Source organism: Lutjanus erythropterus, chromosome 22 (assembly GCF_056507025.1).
Source record: "Lutjanus erythropterus isolate fLutEry1 chromosome 22, fLutEry1.hap2, whole genome shotgun sequence".
NCBI classification, from domain to species: Eukaryota; Metazoa; Chordata; class Actinopteri; order Lutjaniformes; family Lutjanidae; genus Lutjanus; species Lutjanus erythropterus.
In genome coordinates, this window is record NC_139338.1 from 12,699,079 (window position 1) to 12,705,078 (window position 6,000).

Genomic DNA, 6,000 nt, shown 5'->3' on the forward strand with positions numbered 1-6,000 from the left:
AAGAGGGGGGTGTTCACATGGAATCTTCTCATGAGCATGCTAAACACGACCCCATTTGAAGGCAGCATGAGCTCCTTGTCAAAACTAGCTTAACTGAGCCAAATTAGGCTTAGTTTTGACAGATCAACACCTTTATAAATGGTGCGGGAAGTGGGCAAGTAATGAAATTGTATATGCCCAAATACAGTGTAACACTGGAAACTACTACAGCAGTGAGCTTAACACAAAACTTAAAGGACTGGCAGTCAGACATTTTGGGAGATTTCTTGCTGAGAGTTAGACGAAGCGGTCAATAACACTCATTCATTCTACCCATGTGAGTCCCACTGAGATTAAGAATCTTTAATCAACAAAAACCCAAAGTTGTAGACAGAAACACAAGGGGAGACTAAATACAATTAACATGCATGTAATCTAATGTAAGAGATAGATCATTGCATACAGTATCATCTGCTGTTAAGTTTTAATTAATTTAAAAATGAAATTACATAAATGTATCCTGATCACTTTCAGATTTCTTTAATGATATTTTTAATTATCATTATAATATAATTGCTAATTATTATATTATTATTTAATTAATGAACTGTAGAATCTAAATGGTCATCTTAGAGGTCACTGATGTTCAATTATCAGCAGGATACAACATTTTTAGGCAGCTTTTTTCTTTGCATTTAAAGAATGTAAAAAATATGCATACACTGATAAAATTCTGAAACTCCCTGAACTGCCTATAGTATATGCAAATATCAGGGTTTTTTTCATTAAAAATATGCACACACTGATAAAGACAGGTACCCCCCCCAACTTCCTATAGTACATGCAAATATGACACTTTCACCTTCAAAGTATGCAGAAAGAGAAAAAAATCATATGCATGCATTAATAAACATCTGGTACTTCCCTAACTTTCTAAAGACAACTATTCATGGTATGAAAGTGACACACTGGCACACACACAGATGTAAAGTCCTCAAAAAGTCCCCTCTGGTGAAAGTTGAAGTGTACACAAAGGCCAGGATATAGTGCAACAATGGGGCAGCACACAGTACATGAATGACTAAGCCGAGCTTGATGAGTTTGAGCTAAACTAGGATTACCTGCATGTGCGCCGCAGCACAAGTAACTACTCACATACAGCCAGTCAAAACTTAACAAAAGCCTGATCTGTCTTGTGTCTGTTCAGCGCACATTTTGAAGAAACGCAGATTTCTGTTTGTGTGTAGAGTGGATTATAATAGCTTATCTCACAGGGAGCCATTGGCCTATTCTCTTTTGCCTCAAACTCCAAAACAACACTCAGGCCCACTTGAGAGTACTCTGGGCTTTTGGATGAGTTTTTGCCTCTGGCACAGAGTCATCGGCACAAGAATCTGGCTGCCATCCAAAGACAATATTTGTCAGAGTAGCCTTGTTTCAAACCTTTACTGTTTATTACATTCTGCAGCCTCCACTTTTTTTTCTTCAGAGATGGGGTTTCAGATTCAACCTTAAGATTCCAGTGAAAAGCCCTTTCATGTTTTTAATCGCTCTAAAAACGTTCAAAGAGCACGGTTAGTGTTTTTAATCAGCGTGCACAGCTGCACGGAGAGTGAAAAAAAACATGTATTAATTTTTCATTCGCGTCATATGGTTCGAATAATTTCTGTCAGTATTCTTTGAGACACTGACTTGAAGAGCTTCCACTTCGCGTGTCAGCCCAGTGGGGAGGGAAGATGTAAGCAATCTGGATTTGAGAACAATTATGGACCACACTGAAAAAATTAACATCTCACCCAGTTGTAAATTCTTACTTCTTTTTTTTTAACATGCCAGCTGGATGGAAAAAGTTTCAATGCAACTCCAGATTTAGTCCACCTTGCAAGTTACAGTAAATCTAGAAACAATAGAACAGTTATTTTCATTTATCATAATTAATTAGACATTTTTGCACTTGCTTTTGTACAACAAGGTGCAAAGAAGAATCCAAAATGCCACAAACTAAACCCCCTGACCCGTGCTGCTGTATGGTGACACAGACGTTTGGCAGGTGGGAAGAAATTGGCTCTTGTTCAATTGCATGGATGCTTAAAAAACTTAACAAACGCATGCAACAAGCCTTTTAAGTCAAAATTTTTGGGTCGAGTATCAAAAGGCGCTGTGTGATAGACCCATATGTGCCCAGTGTTTAGAGCTGTCAGTTTCCTGCACCTGCAGGCTTGGCATATGGCAGAAGTCTGGACCTCCCGTGATAAGTCAGTCACAATACTGCAGGAAAAAAAAAAAAACTGAGTGTGTGTGTGTGTGTGAGAGAGAGAGAGAGAGAGCAAAGGAGACACACACAGTTCGCTGTTTTTCAAGCTGCACTAAAACCACTTGACAGGCAAACACGTCATTTCAAGAGTCTCACCACAAATTTCAATAGAAATTTTAGCTGATAAGTTACTTTCTATTCACAGAATAGAGTGCTGCAGGGATGTCAACTGCACTGTGGTTTACTGGGGGACTCGAGGCAGGGGGCAATCACCCTCATGTTCCAAGAAAACACAACAAAAGTGCCCTCTCTATAGTAGATAAAATATGGTATTGTGCCTTTAGGATGCCCTTCCAGTGGACAAAATACAGTGCTGTGCCACATCGTATGCTAGAAAATTATATGGCCTCTATGTGCATCTAAATGGTTAATACTGTTCTCTGTGTAACATCAATTTAAATTTTATTTTAAACCAGGCATTTTAACTGTTTCATCATAAAAATACATCATGACTTTCTGAGCACTGATGCCCCTCCACACATAGCCGGTGCCCTTTTTTTTATTTTTTTCACCCCTGACATCAGACAGCAGTCCGCCACTGCTCTGGCTCCCTCCACAAGAAGCCAATGGGTTTTTTCCATTGGATTTTGGATTACTGCGAAAAATAAGCCCTGTGGGAAACAAAAGATTCTGATACTTAAACGTTTTCTTCACCACTTTTGTGATTTTTGAAGCATAAATGCAATAGTCAGAAGTAGCTTCCACCATGGTCACATGACTCAGCATCACCACCACTAGTGTTGTGATTAGTGTTACAACTGATGTAGTCTCACGGCTACTTGTTAGCAACACTTTCTGCAAGACACATAAAACCTTCAAAATACATGAGAGGGGTGTTTACTGACAGTTTATTTTGTAGAACAAAGCATGAAGATCCCTTCAGCTTGTGTTAACCACAGATCTTATTTCAGGCAAATATCAAAAGGCCATTGACTTTGAGGGAACTGGAAGTGTTAATATGCTGACTCATTCCTGCAACACTCTATGTAGTGTAACGTACAGTATATCCATTTTACAAGCTGCATATTTGTTTACTTCCTGTCAGTGCTATAGTGATGTTACTTTTTCTTAAAAACGTAGCAATTGTTTGACCTTAAGTCACTTCACTTCTCACAGTTAGCTTAGTACATGCTGATAATGTTTTTTTTCATTCATTTTTGTTTTCGAGCATCTTGATAATCACCTCAGTGTCTTAGATAAACCTTAGTGACTTAGCTGGCAAACTCAAACCCCACAGAAACAAACTAAAACTCACCACTAACTTCTTGGCTTGTCTTTCCATTGTTCCAACAATCACCAACTTTAGTTTGGTCGAAATAAACCCTTAATATACCTCAATGAAATAAACACACAATACATCAATTCTGTTTCTAGGGGTCTCTCTAACATTAAAACAAGAGCAAAAGATGTGGGCTGATGATGTTATGAAGCAGTGTGGGGTCATAGGAGTTGTCTTCACCGTTAAACAACCACCACAGCAGATAAAAATCTATCTGATATGACTCGGGGGGGAAATTATGTTCATAGACGAGGTAAAATTAAATTTTTATTCACTTTTTGTTCACGTTCATTGACTTCCTTCTTCAATCTTTGCTGTATCTGACATATCGTGTTTTCCCACCAGTTATAGCAACTAGCGGCTAGCTAGCAATAGCCAGCAAGAAATGCACCATTACCTTGAATAAGTTAAGATTTCTCTACGTTTGGAGATTGTTGGAAACATTTGGTATAATAGGAGTACACAAGCTTAAGAAAATATGTAACATATGTCAAGGGTTTTTAGACATTTTAATGTGGAAATGGTACATATTATAATTTTAAGGGATTATTTCAAGTGAAGATCCATGGTTTTTGCTTTTGTAGTCATCATTACTGTTGAAGTCAGCTCCCTGGCCTTTGCCTCTAATGGATAAAACACACCAAAGGATCAGATTTTTCTGTCATTTCAGCAAGAACATCAAACTGCTTTGAAGATCAAAGTGACGTGTGTGCCTTCGCATCTGAGCGTGTGCCCTGCCCTCACATTTCTGCGTTTAGTGCCAGCTCCTTCCTCTTAACTGTGCCCCGTACACTGTGGATGGCAGGCAGCCATGGCTCAGGTTCTCCATCATAAAGCAACGGAAACCCCTTCTGTCCATTGTTTGAAAGCTCTCCCGATGGCACACCAACCGCAGCTCTCAACAGCGCAGATTTGAAAATGTTCTGTGTTGCGTTAATAGAAAATGAGTGCCGAGGTCTCCCTTGAATGACTTTCCAGCACATTAGTGCCAGGAAGCCGTTCATTTTAATGTCAGGGGTGTATTAGCGCTGCTATATAGTGTTTTGACTGTAACTATCCCAGCATTTACTCTAAATATACACACAGCATTCTTCTTCTGTCGAGCATATCTTTAAGGCATAGTTAAGTAATTACTGGAGATTTTAAAATAAACACATCCGGTGCACAGACTCGGTTTTGTTAACAGGACGACGGTTACCACCCTTTCATGGTGTACATCCAGCGCTGTATAACACTTGAGCCAGAGCCCGGAGAACATGACACATGAGCTCTCTCCGGAATGAGGTGGAGTGCTGCTCTGGGCTTCTGTCCTGCATCTCGGCTCTACAGTATCCCTCATATTTCACACTGTCTCAGTTAAAGAACTTTTCATTTTTAAGGCCGTGGTGTTCTGGTTACTCAAGCAGGCTGGCATGTACGGTATGTGACCGCAGTGCTGTGCATTTAAATCTGGCCCCTGTCGTGCCCCTGCATTTTCTCCCGTTCCTGTCTTGGTTTACTGCAGAAGCACATTAATAGAAAATCCTCTTTGGAAAAAGATTGCCATACCTGACTATAAATTAAACAAAAACTAGAGAAAAAACAAAGGGGAGGAAATACTGGAGATCTACTGTCTGAGTGGGATGAAACACTTGAATCAGAATATGCCTGTGAGAAGTCTTTGTATGTATGTAGTAAAATCCTTGCATGATTAAAACAAGTCAAACTTCATTGGTCTAAACTGAAGGATTTACAACATAATGCACATGCAAATTTTCATACCAGTTTGTCCAATATCATATGAAATCTACAATTAACAATTCAATCACATTAGTTTGTTATTTGTCTGATAACCTGGCGTTTACATTTGGTGTCTAGTTTTTTTGGTCATGGTTTCCTTAGCCTGAACAAGACCAGACAAGAGCCTACAGCCATGCAAGCAAATATGTGAGATTGTGTCAATGTCAGTTCACTGCACAGCAGGGCTTGGCTCGACTTGGCTCACTTTTGGTACTAACCCTTTTCTTGATTTCATTTTCCACTACAAATAGTGCCACCACATGAAACTGCTCTGACATCATCTTCCACAAAAACAGGACCAATGAAGGATATCAAAGGGATGGTGTTCTTGATTCTTGGTAGGTGGCGAAGACAATGAGATGACTCTGGCTGGTCTGTGTCGTGCAAGTGACAATTCTCTCTGACCAATCAGTGATCTGCAGTGTTTTCACTCCACCTTTTAGTATTAGCTCAGCTCACTTGGAAACTGGACTGAGTTGATCCAAAAAAGTACCATGTACCAGGTACTTCCTACGATTTGTGCAAATGGAAAACCAAAAAAAGTACCGAGTTCAAGTGAGACATGTCGAAGTCAAGCCATGTTGTACTGTGCAGTGTTGAGGCAAAACATAGTCACAGTGACAATGCTTAAAAGCTATGTTCGCCAAAT